Below are 12918 nucleotides of genomic sequence, written 5' to 3'. Positions count from 1 at the left end.
AAAGACAACCTTCAAAGGTGTCATACCAGGGGTCGAAGCCAGCTATATAGGCTCGGTCACACTCGAGGTGGTCTTCGGATCACCGGATAACTTTCAGAGCGAGGACTTAATCTTCGACATAGTCCCATTCCGCAGCGGCTATCATGCCCTGCTCGGACGAACCGCATTTGCAAAATTCAATGCAGTGCCGCACTACGCATATCTCAAGCTCAAGATGCCAGGACCTCACGGAGTCATCACGGTAAATGGAAACATAGAACGCTCTCTCCGAACAGAGGAGCACACAGCAGCCCTGGTGGCGGAAGTACAGAGTAGCCTCTCAAGGCAGTTCTCCAATCCAGGCGCCAAACGTCCGGACAACGTCAAGCGAGCCCGAAGTAACCTACAACAAATCGGTTGGCACGTTCCGAGCAAGCATAGCAGTGCGGCCCCGACCCCAGCCCCCGCCAAACGGCGATACTGGTACCACGCGTACATAACTACGCCTTAGAGATACCATGGGCATAAGGGGAGGGGCACAACAACGGCACGCCCAGAATGCGGCTTAACCGCACTAGGGGGCTCCCTATTTCGCCGTTTTCTTTTTTTACACACTTTCAGGACCCAATTATTCGGAAGGCCTGTCCGGTAATACTATCTCCGAACAAATGATGCAATAGCCAGGGAGAGAACAAGCCACGTCAAAAGTCCTGGTGGTCTCTATAACGAGTTTAATACCTATTTTACTTACAATCCCGCAGCTTGCCCCTGGAGGGGAACATGTCAAATACTCCCATCCCTTGCTTACCGCACTTCTTGTATCGTCCTGCTTTCGCAGCAGCCCTTTTTTTAATAAACAATATATAGCTCTTACCTATTATTGTACTTATCTATGTTTTATACAAATATGTTCAGTCATGACATTGTGCAACCGTACACTTTGGTGCGGACAATACACCAGGGGCTTACAACGCCCCATAACATGGTGTGAGAAGACCGAACACTCTCACGAGTGCGGCACCCCGAACTTATAACACTATATGCATCGGCTCCGAATCATGTCTTTGGTCAATAGTTGGGTTTGCCCGGCTCCCATGTTTTGGTACCTTACGTTCCGCATTGTTGGCTAAGGTAGTGCTGGGAGAACTACTGCGATTGTGCCCCAGTTGAGTTGGGTTAACACCTTAGTAGAGAAAGCTAAAACTGATTGTCATGATAGTGCGAGAGACCGGTCGCTATCCGCGAGGTTTTTTCGAGTCCTTGAAGACTTATGCCGCTTCGAGCGAGGAACCGGACTTATCCGGCCTAGGCGTGGATAACGCCCCGAACTCGGTCTTCTGAATACTAGGGGCTTCGCCGAAATTTAAAATTATAGAATTCTATGGCTAAGTGAGAGTAATAAAGCATTATAAGTCTGACGGCCTAGTTCGTTGTGCTGAACGCCTCCTAGATGGACCCAAGAATGGGAACAAGAGCGCTCAGGTTTATCCCGAACACCCCAGCTCTCGTGGCATGGGGGTCGAAGCCGACGACTTGCATCTCTCAGATTTGATAAACGGCCGCACAGAAGGTAATATTTTAAATCAACAAGCGTTGCTTAATGCATATGAACAAAGCTTCAGCGTACAGGATAACAAATGCAAGTTTATTCAAAAATTACATCTTTGGAGCACTCATCCGCTATGTGGCGGGCACCCTTCAGAACGCCATTATAATACATCTCGGGCGTACGATACTCCTTGCCCGGCGGTGGCGCATCCGTCAACAGCTTCTCCGCGTCTAGCTTGCCCCAGTGCACCTTAGCACGGGCAAGGGCCCGACGGGCACCTTCAATACAAGCGGAGCGCTTGACGACCTCAATCCACGGACACGCGTCCACCAGCCGCCGCACCAGACCGAAGTAGCTCCCAGGCATGACTTCTCTAGGCCACAGCCGAGCTATGAGGCCCTTCATGGCCTGTTCGGCCACCTTGTGGAGCTCGACCAACTGCTTCAGCTGGTCGCTCAGGGGCACTGGATGTTCGGCCTCAGCATACTGAGACCAGAACACTTTCTCCGTCGAGCTCCCCTCTTCGGCTTGGTAGTATGCGGCGGCATCAGACACACTACAAGGCAGATCGGCGAACGCTCCTGGAGAGCTCCGGATTCGGGTAAGTAGCAGATAATTAACTTTTATATTTTTGCTTTGCATAAAGAATGCCTTACCCGCCGCTATCTTCTTCATCGCCTCGATCTCCTGAAGGGCCTTCTGGGCCTCGGCCTTAGCGGTCTTGGCACTCTCAAGAGCCAAGGCAAGCTCAGACTCTCGAGCCTTCGAGTCACGCTCCAAACTCTCGTGTTTTTCCACGAGAGCCTGGAGCTCTTGCCGCACCTCCGCCACCCGCGCCTTCTGCTTCTCTCGCTCGGTGTGCTCCAAGGCCGCACTCTTTTCGCCCTCGGAGACCGCCTCTTTCAAGGTCGCCACCTCGTTCATGGCTCCTGCAACATTAACGTTGGTCCTGTTATTATTTTGCAACCAAGTATTTCTATATACATTTACAGGAGGTACTATGTACCCTCTTTATCCTCGAGCTACTTCTTGGCACGGCCGAGCTTGCTCTCAGACCGCTCGAGGCTTTCCTTCAATGCATTGACCTCCGCAGTCAGTGCGGCAGAGGTCAGCAGCGCAGCCTGCATTCCCATATTGACATATTTCTATCAGACTCCTGCATACATCTTTTTAGATCCTTAGCTCGGCTTTTCTTTTCGAACACCGAACTGAGCATCAGGGGCTACTGTCTATGCGGTAATATTCTATATATATGTTTTGGAACACATACCTCAAAGCCCGTCAACAGGCTTGTATAGGCTTCCATCAGCCCGCTCTTGGCGGACTGAACCTTCTGAATCACCGCACTCATAACAGTGCGGTGTTCCTCGTTGATGGAGGCACCGTTAAGCGCCTCCAGCAAATTGTCCGACGCCTCTGGATGGACGAAGGTCACCGGCGTCGTAGGCTTGCCCTTTTTATGAAGGCGCCACCTGTTGGACTCCGGAACCATTGATGGTTCCAGAGCAGTGTCCGGCCCCGGGCCGGACTTGGATCCCTCCGGGGCTTTGTCCCCTTTGGGCCTGGAGTCCGGGAGGTCGCCTTGCGGCGCCTCCAGAACCACCTCCTCCTGGTCTAGTCCCCTATGGGACTCCACCTCGGCGTCGTCCGTAGGAAGAGGGGTGGAGGCCGTTGGAAGTGAAGCACTATTCATATCCGACGAGCCCAAGGAGCCGCTTGTCGAATCATCAAGCTGAGCTCTGGGCAGGCTGCATCATTAAAATTCGGTATGAGAAGCTATCAAATACCAGAGGAGCGCCATAAGTAGTTCGGGTAGCTAGACACTTACGATTTTGCCAGGGGCTTGACCCTGGATGGCCATTCCTCCTCGCCATCTTCGGCGTCGGGGGCATAGTCCGGCAGAAGGGTCTTCCCCTTCTTGGACCCTCCGGCCTCCCAAGTTGGGGAGGCCTTCCTTTTCTTCCCTTCCCCCGTTGGGGAATAAGATTGTTTCTTCTCCTCCTTGTCTTCGCGGTAGGAGTCCGCCTCGGAGTCATCGGACGATGAATCCGATAACACCTGGCGTCGGGAACTCTTTCGAGTTCTCGCGGCCTTCTTCTTGGCCTTCTTATCCGGCACCACGTGAGGTGCCGGAACCAGCGGCCCTGTTAAGCGGGCGTCCGCTGGGTCTTCTGGCAAAGGAGCCGGACAGTAAGTCTGCCCGGCCTTCTTCAGCCAGCCCTGTCTAAGGAGGGGGAGTTTAGATCCCACTTAGAGTCAAACTATGAAAAGCACGTGTCCCATAAAGGATAACATGGCTTACCTCGTCGGCTGGACGCTGCGAGCTGAACCCGCGATCTTCAGTAGCGGATGCGGGGGCCTCGGCGCCCTTGAACAGCACCTTCTAGGCCTCTTCGTACGTAGTGTCGAAGAGCCTGTTCAAGGTCTGGTGCTGCGCCGGATCGAACTCCCACAAATTGAAAGCCCGTTGTTGGCACGGGAGAATCCGGCGGATGAGCATGACCTGGACTACGTTGACAAGCTTGAGCTTCTTGTTCACTAGCTTTCGGACGCAGGCTTGGAGTCCATTCATCTCTTCCGAATCGCCCCATGTCAGGCCCTTCTCTTTCCAGGAGGTGAGCCGTGTGGGGATGCCAGATCTGAATTCGGGGGCCGCTGCCCATTCAGGGTCACGCGGCTCGGTGATATAGAACCACCCCGATTGCCACCCTTTGATGGTCTCCATGAAGGCACCCTCGAGCCAGGCGACGTTGGGCATCTTGCCCACCATGGCGCCTCCGCACTCGGCTTGTCGGCCTTTCACAACCTTCGGCTTGACGCTGAAGTTCTTCAGCCATAGGCCAAAGTGAGGCCGGATGCGGAAGAAGGCCTCGCACACGACGATAAACGCCGAGATGTTGAGGATGAAGTTCGGGGCCAGATCGTGGAAGTCTAGGCCGTAGTAGAACATGAGCCCCCGGACGAACGGGTGAAGAGGAAAACCCAGTCCGCGGAGGAAATGGGGAAGAAAAACAACCCTCTCATGGGGTCTGGGGGTGGGGATGAGTTGCCCCACATCTGGAAGCCGGTGTGCAATGTCGTTAGACAAGTATCCGGCCTTCCTCAGTTTCTTGATTTGCCCCTCCGTAATGGAGGAGGCCATCCATCTACCTCCCGCTCCGGACATGGTTGGAGAAGGTTGAGGTGAGATGTGCGGACTTGGGCGCTGGAGCTCGAGTGCGCGGAGATGGATAAGCAGAGGAGGAAGAGGGCGTGAATGGAAAGGGCGGATTCTTATCCCCTTATGTGGGCGGCCAAAACTACGAGCTCCCCACCGGCCTAATAAAACTCGCTTATCCCCCAAGCGCCGCGGTTAATGGCGCGGTTGGGTTACCCACACCCGTATTGATGAGAATCCCGGAATAAGGGGACACGATCTCTGCTTTGACAAGACGTTCCAGGGAAACCGCCTTGCTAAACGCGCTGAGGTGGAACAATAAAATGAATAAAGAGCCTGGCTGTGGCATGATGTCACGCCACGGAATACGTCAGCAGATCTGATTGATGCAAATATTATTCTCTCTACGAAGGAATGTGGAACTTATTTTGCAGAGCCGGACACTACCCTGGTGTTCAACATCTTCTACGAAATATTCGGAGGAGGAACCCGCCTTGCAATGCTGAAGACAACTTGCGCGCCGGACTCATCGTCATTGAAGCCTGGTTCAGGGGCTACTGAGGGAGTCCTGGATTAGGGGGTGTCCGGATGGCCGGACTATGACCTTTGGCCGGACTCCCGGACTATGAAGATACAAGATTGAAGACTCCGTCTCGTGTCCGGATGGGACTTTCCTTGGCGTGGAAGGCAAGCTTGGTGATACGATATGAAGATCTCCTCCCATTGTAACCGACTCTGTGTAACCCTAGCCCTCTCCGATGTCTATATAAACCGGAGAGTTTTAGTCCATAGGACGAACAACAATCATACCATAGGCTAGATTCTAGGGTTTAGCCACTCCGATCTCGTGGTAGATCTACTCTTGTACTACCCATATCATCAATATTAATCAAGCGGGAGTAGGGTTTTACCTCCATCGAGAGGGCCCAAACCTGGGTAAAAACATCGTGTCCCTTGTCTCCTATTACCATCCGCCTAGACGCACAGTTCGGGACCCCCTACCCGAGATCTGCCGGTTTGGACACCGACACACACCGCGAGACTATTTTTGGAATACAAACTTTAACTTAGGCAAAATGATGCCCATTGTATAATCAGACCAAAGCAATGTAGCACCTAGTGTTGGCCAATAAATAGTACAATACTACTTTTCTACAGTCCATGAACTGACTATCCAATCTTTCTGTGTCTATTTTCAAATTGCACTACATGCAGTGACTATACTATTCTCTTGTGCAGTTCAACCAAAATTGCGGACACTTTGTTTGTTTGCCAAATAGCAATGGGCAGACATCTCTATCTGCACAAATATCAAGCAGCTAGTAAACATATATCACACCATGTATTTTCGGTTTAAACATGTCTCTTCTGCTTAGCATCTATCATGTTCTGCACTGGACAACCTCAGATGAATACATCGATAGATAAGAAGGGAAATGCATCATCTAGAAAGGCTTACTGAGGTTTAGGGACGTTTGTGTCTGATACAGTTATGTTTTGCCCTGGACAATTTCATACTGAATTGATTTGCTGGTTCAGAGCAGAAATATAGCGCCTATTCTTCATCAGACCAAGGATAACCATGTTCGCAGTGATGGAAGAGGTGAAATCGATACAACCAAAATTGAGCATCCAATTATTGAATCATGTCCTGCACCTCCAATGTAGGTCCACCCTGCCAATAAATTCACATGCAAACCACTAGTATTACTATCTAATGACAGTACAAAAAGAGTAGCAAGATAGTAGCAAACCATGTACCTTCGTAATGAACAGCTCATAGTGCCACCAATTGGATATAAAGGTTTGGAAAAAACATGCTCCTAATGTTGAACCAGGTGGACTTTTTGTGCAGTTCCACTAAAATCGAGCATCCCTGATTGCATAGATATTGAAAGTGTGATTACTATAAAAGTGGCACTAGTTGAAGCATAGACTCACAAATATAAGCATTCCAATTTCTTAATGGGAAAAGGTAGCAAGACTGTTTCTAACCACCTGTTTGAAGGAATAAATAAAGCAACAACTGCTGATGTCAGGAAGGAATACATAGTTTTTTCTGAAAAATTGAGCCATTCCTGACCTTTCCTCTTCTTTTAAGCATATTTTGTGCAGTTCAACTAAAATAAAATGCCATCACCGCCTTGACAATTCAGTGACACTGTACAAAAGGAAATGACTTAACATTACATCATGATGTCAGGTATGTAGTCGACAGGCATTAGAGACAAACATACATACCTCCTCCGATAACATAAGGAACATTAATTTTAACAAAGGTGTGACTAGCTTTATCGAAATAATTTGAGTGAACTCTGCACCCTCTATTCCTTAATATAAGACGTTTTCACAGTTCAATTTAAAGTACCCAAACGTCTAGTATTTAAAAAATAGGTAGTAGTTTTCTTGAGCACATATCTAGGAAAGCTTGCCACACTTTATTTATGTCCATACGCTAATGCAACACCATTCGAATACTACAAATATACACTAATCCAGTGGCTAGTGCAATAGTAGAGTAGTTAGTTTATTACAGAGTACAGTACAATGGTTTTACTGAATAGATTTCAATAAACTCTAGCACTGGAAGATTTCTATAAGAATTAACAATACAAAATGTAAAGGTAACAAGTTTCAGCATTGGTATACTAGCTGTGCATGAGCATTAAACCAAATACAAAATTCTGAAGGTAACTAGCATTATTAACTAATGACCGTATAAAAAAATTGCAAACCATGTACCTCCAAGGTAAATATCATTTCGAACTCGGGGGGACCTTAAAAATTGATATCCCAATCTTGATAATCGATCAAACATAAAAACTTGATCGAACGAATCAAGAGAACAGCCGGAGGAGGAGGTGCCCACTCTTGACCTTTCCTCTTGTCTTCATAATTTTTTGTGCAATTTAACCAAAATAAAATGACATCAGCGCCTTGGCATTTTGGTGACACTGTACAAAAAATTAACTTATCTGATGAAAGTGAGGTATGTAATCTATAAGCATTAACAGTGCAAAAATCTAAAGGTAGTAACAAGTTTCATCGTTGGTATACTGGTTGTGCAACAACATTAGAATGCATTAGCTAAAAAATCTTTAATACATCCACAATCAACAGCTAACCCTGAAATAATCCAGTGACATTAAATGACATTGCTTAAATTTATCGGTGGCATTAGACTGAGAGCGACATTAGTTAAATGTGGCATCACTTTAGTAGTAGCATTGCTTGACTTGACTGCTGGCCTTATACTAACAGCAAAAAAGTGGCAATAAGAGCATGGGAGGCCCATTCGGACAGTGGGCGCACCAGTACGATGTACCTCCACAGACGCAGAGTGGTGAGGGAGGTATGGTTGCCTAGAGCAACAAATATCCAGGCAGCATATGTGGATTACGTCCCATTTTTGTTCTCTTTAGCCACCTTTTTCCTATGTGAGGAAAACAAACCGATCGACCTGGTCATTCTCTATTGCGTTGTCATGCCTTTCTACCCTTCTTTAACCAAGAGACACGAGAGTCATTCCTTAGCTACCGATTTTCCCCTTTTCAACCTACATGCGGGTTCGATGCCTACTCTCTTGGACAGTACAGTCTCCCTTCCTTTCCTTATTCAACCCAGACATGGATTAGTCTGCATGAAGTAGGGTTTCCTTTAATAGTGCAAATTATGGTTTTCGTTTGTGTGGCCAGCAGAGCAGAGGATAGCAAATTGGGAAGATGGTGGAGTGGAAAAAGATCCACATGCAATGACGTGGCAGATGGGGGCAATAGAACAAGGTTATGGTTCGAAAAGAGGTAGCATACCTGAGGGTCGGCGGGAAGTGGCTTCGCTCGTGGTCGTCGTCCTCTTCACACACTACGGCAGCGAGCTTGGGGACATAGGCCACCCCGCGCGGGCGCTAGGTCTGAGAGGACGGCCTTGTCGTCTGTGTGTGACCTCGCTCGCCGACAACGAGTGCGTCAACGCTGCACGTCCTTTTCTTCCCCGGCGGATCTGTGACCACCGGTGAGGAGGGAGAGAGAGGCCGTCTTTTTTAGATCTGGAGAGAGGGTGGTAGTGTGAGAAGCAAGTGGGCAGCCCTTAGCAAGAAAGCGCTGAAGCTCTAGCCTATATATCTTTTTTATACTACTAGTACTGGAGGTGAAGTAGTGGTAGAGTAGTTTATATTTTCTCTGCATACAGTACCAGTTAGTCGTGCTTCAAAACTGAACGACACGCCATTAAAAAAATAAAGGTCGATAACTAATGCGACACCTTGGGCCAATGCGGCCAGATCGCATTTTGCATGAGAAATTACACGCCATGTTTCGTTGACATGTGGTCCCGTTCCAACATATCAATGAGACGACGGCGAGTCCTTTTCTACTAGTATTTCCGAACGGACGTGTAGGCAAGGGCGCCTCTTCATAAACCGTGGCAAACTGGCAACCATTCACCGACTCTTCGCCTTTCCCTCTCGATTTGGAACTGCTGTCGCACGCTCTTCCTCTCCCTCCTCCATTTTCCTTCAACCCTTCACCCTTTCTTCTGCCATTGTTCGATCGTCTTCTCCATGGAGGGAACAGGCGGGAAACGACCCCGTTATTCTTGCCCCGATCTGAAAGATGACGTGGTGGAGGAACTCATTGATCGGTGCAACGTCATCACCTCGGCTAGCATGGCAAGTTCGTTCAAGACCATTCTCGACTCAACTAATAACATCATTACAAGGAACCCAAGAGTTAAGGAGCGGTTTGATCTCCCCTATCTTCTTTGCCGTGACCCTGATGACTGGCGCGGGGACGACGGAGGCCTCGCCTTGTGCAAGTTGATGCCGCTTGATAATGATACGTATGATGTTAATATGCCATCGCTTGAGGGTAAGGCTTGGGCAGGCGCAAATGGAGATTGGGTTGTTTACATTGGGTCCAACTGCGAGTGGGAACTTGTGAATGTGTACACTTGTGACCGAGTTCCACTTCCAAAAATCTCAGCAGACTGCCCAGAGGTTGAGCACACCGCTATTGTACGCACGTTCAAATACGATCATGGTGACTGTCTTCTATGGAAGATAGCAATTTGTCGAGTTCCCAACCACTCTTGGAATTACAACAGCTATAAAGTTGTTGCTATCTTCGACAAGCTTGTTGCCGTCCTTCGTGGTACGACTGGATGGATATTGCTCAAAAATCAGTTTTTGTACACGGATGAGTACTGTGATGCCATTCAATATGAGGGCCTTGTGTATGCTGCCACCACTCGTGGCACTGTTTTTGCATGGAATCCTTATGCTTTTGGTATGTTTGTCTTCCACCGTAATTATAATTGTTTCATCCACATGCATGTGGGTTAGCAAGTTTCCCTTTACTAATTAACCTTCTTCTTGTGTTTCCAACGTCCTGTGAACATTCCACCACCTATAGTTGAAAAAATTTATAACCAAGGGGGAGATGACGATGGTGATGATCACGAGCATGAGGACGAGCAGCGCCCATATACTCTGTGGTGCCTGGCAACTAATTCTGATGGATCACCTCTTCTTGTGTGTATACAGCCCACTGATGATGTTACTACTAAGGAAGCAGGTGTAGTCTCCCATGGTCGCACTCTCTGGACCTATTCCAACACCCGTTGCATGGTATTCGGGATGGATACAAATGTGCTAGCGCCAACTCCTTCTCCCTGGTACAGAATTGATAGTCTTGGACAAAACTCGCTCTTCCTTAGTAGGCCGCTTCAGCCTGGATGATCAGTCCTGCGTTGGTCTCGAGATCGACAATGGATGGCCCGTCCTAGAGAATCACTTGTGGTTCAAAGCAAGCATTTCCAACGCCAAGGAATGGTTGAGTTGAAGTTCATTTTATTGCTTGTTATTTGTTGTGTGATGAAAACTTTAGTATTTATAATGTATCCTCGTTGTCGATATGGGTTGATGACCTATTGTATGTAATAAAATGATATGCCTGTGATAAACTTGCTAAATTTATGAATGGCTTTCGAGTCGCTTCTCTGAGTGAGTGGTGCGACGAGGCAAAGATATATTTTCTGAATACATAATTGTACGTGCATTGCAACAGGTTATCGGATGAGGCCAATCAACAATAGTAGTACACTATTTGTACTACCTTCACATGCTTCGCGCGTCGGGCGGGTGTTTTTACTGTAGCCATATGTTAATGTGTTCGCTGTACATAACCAGCACCTCGAATCCTCGATACTAGTATTATATAGTAAGTGGTAGGAGTAGTAGGGTGGCATGGGCCAGAACAAGCATTCACGTCCAGGAGTACGACACACGCCACCACCACGACATCCATCTGACACCATATTATTTCTTGGAGTCTGTGCTAGAGCAATCTCTTCAACCTCGTCATTTCTCTAACTTCATCCATCACGCGGCGGGCGAGGTGGGGGTTTGCCGATAGTCGGTTTCCTCAACTGTGGTCCCACTTGTAAGGCCAACTCCAACGCACGACCCCAAACGGACCTCCGTTTTGCACGAACTCCAACGATAATTTTGACTAGAAAAGCAAGACCAAAGGAAACAAGAACCACAAGAATACATTTTACTACTCTAGAAGATATCCAACTTCCATAACTGCTCTTGTAAGTTGGATTAGTGTCTTCTCGATGCATTCATTGTTGATCTGCGGAGGCTCGATCTTGCGTGCTTCTTTCTTCTTCGAGTGTAAAGAAGTAGACGTTGCTTCCTCCCATCTAGTCTCATGTCTAGCCTCTATTCTAGTAGGAGTATCAACAAGTGCACTAGTCTCATCTCTAGCCTCTATGCTAGCTAAAAGTGCTAGAACATCTACTAAATTGCACTCTATCAATATATCGATGTACTCTTCTTCCCAATACCAAAACTTGCATCCATTCTACTCCCTCCGTTCCACAATACATGGCTTCTATTTGTCAAAATATAGATGTATCTAGACATGTTTTAGTATATAGGTACATCCATTTTTGGACAAATGGAAGTCAAGTATTTGGAACGGAGGGAGTACACAATAAATTTTTTAAGTTAGCACAACTAGTCTAATTCGAGAGCACAACCGAAGATTTGGTCGGGTTCTTCCTCCTTTTGCCGACACGTGGGACATCCAGCATCCATGTCGTGTCATGCAAGAAAATAGAGTGGTAGTTGAAGCCACATGATGTGCATCTTGGGTTAAACTATAAATAGAATCTTACTACTCTTGAGTAACTCCAAAAGCGGCCACCGAAGATCTTTATTGGATTTGTTTTTCATCACCAACACGTCGAGGTGAAAGATGTGCAGGTTCAGTGGGTCCTCTTGCGTTTTCACTGACATGTGGGACCGCATGTGAGCAAACAGACGATGGGCTCCACGCGTCCACTGGCTGGCTGAGAAGAGAGATAGAGGAGGGCTGAGCACAGACTCCAGGAAATTTGTTCTACGTACCTCAATATAGGCTCGATATAGTGGGGTGGCATGGGCCATAACTAGCATTCACGTCTAGCGGTACGGCACACACCACCCACACGAGTCCCATCCGACACCAATTTTCTTGGAGTCCATGCTACAGCCATCTCTTCTCCCTCCTGTTTTCTCAGCCATCGCACGGTGGGCGGGGTGGGGGTTTGCCGACAGTCGGTTTGCTCAACTGCGGTCCCACTTGTAAGTGAAAATGCAACACCGCATGCATTCCCCCTTGAGCGGCGTGCAGGACCAACCGTGTGGGGGTGCGACGCGAACATGACAGGCTTTTCCTTTTGAACTCGTAACTTGTAAAATTTGGTTCTGCTCCATGGCGCGACCGATAGATAAAAAATAACGATTTTGCCTAGAGTAATGAGAAGTTTGGTTCTGGCGCCGTTCATGCATGGAGTACGTATGAAAATTACGAAGTTGATGCGAAAGGTAAGGTAATTACTAGTAGTACCATATACTACTACATGGATTTGATGGAAAGACAAAAATACATACGGATCCATCAACGACATCCTCACGCCCTAGTGCGCCGGGTCACCAACCGACGTGTGAGGAGCAGCGGCGTTGGCGGTGAGCTCAACGTGCTTCTAAACAATGCCGTCCAAGGTTGCCCTGCGGTCCAAGAAAGCCAGCGTCCTATCGTCCTCCTCTTGCATGTAGTAGTCCTTGTGGACGATTTGCGCGTAGACGTGGGTGATTATGTCGATGGTGTCTTGCTGCACCAGGCGCTGCGCGGCGAGCGCGACCTCGAGGTGGACATTCTCAGGCGCGATGGCGGGCAGTCGCAGGGCC

This window comes from Triticum aestivum, chromosome 3B (genome assembly GCF_018294505.1).
Source record: "Triticum aestivum cultivar Chinese Spring chromosome 3B, IWGSC CS RefSeq v2.1, whole genome shotgun sequence".
Classification (NCBI taxonomy): Eukaryota; Viridiplantae; Streptophyta; class Magnoliopsida; order Poales; family Poaceae; genus Triticum; species Triticum aestivum.
Note: the sequence above shows the minus strand (reverse complement) of the source record.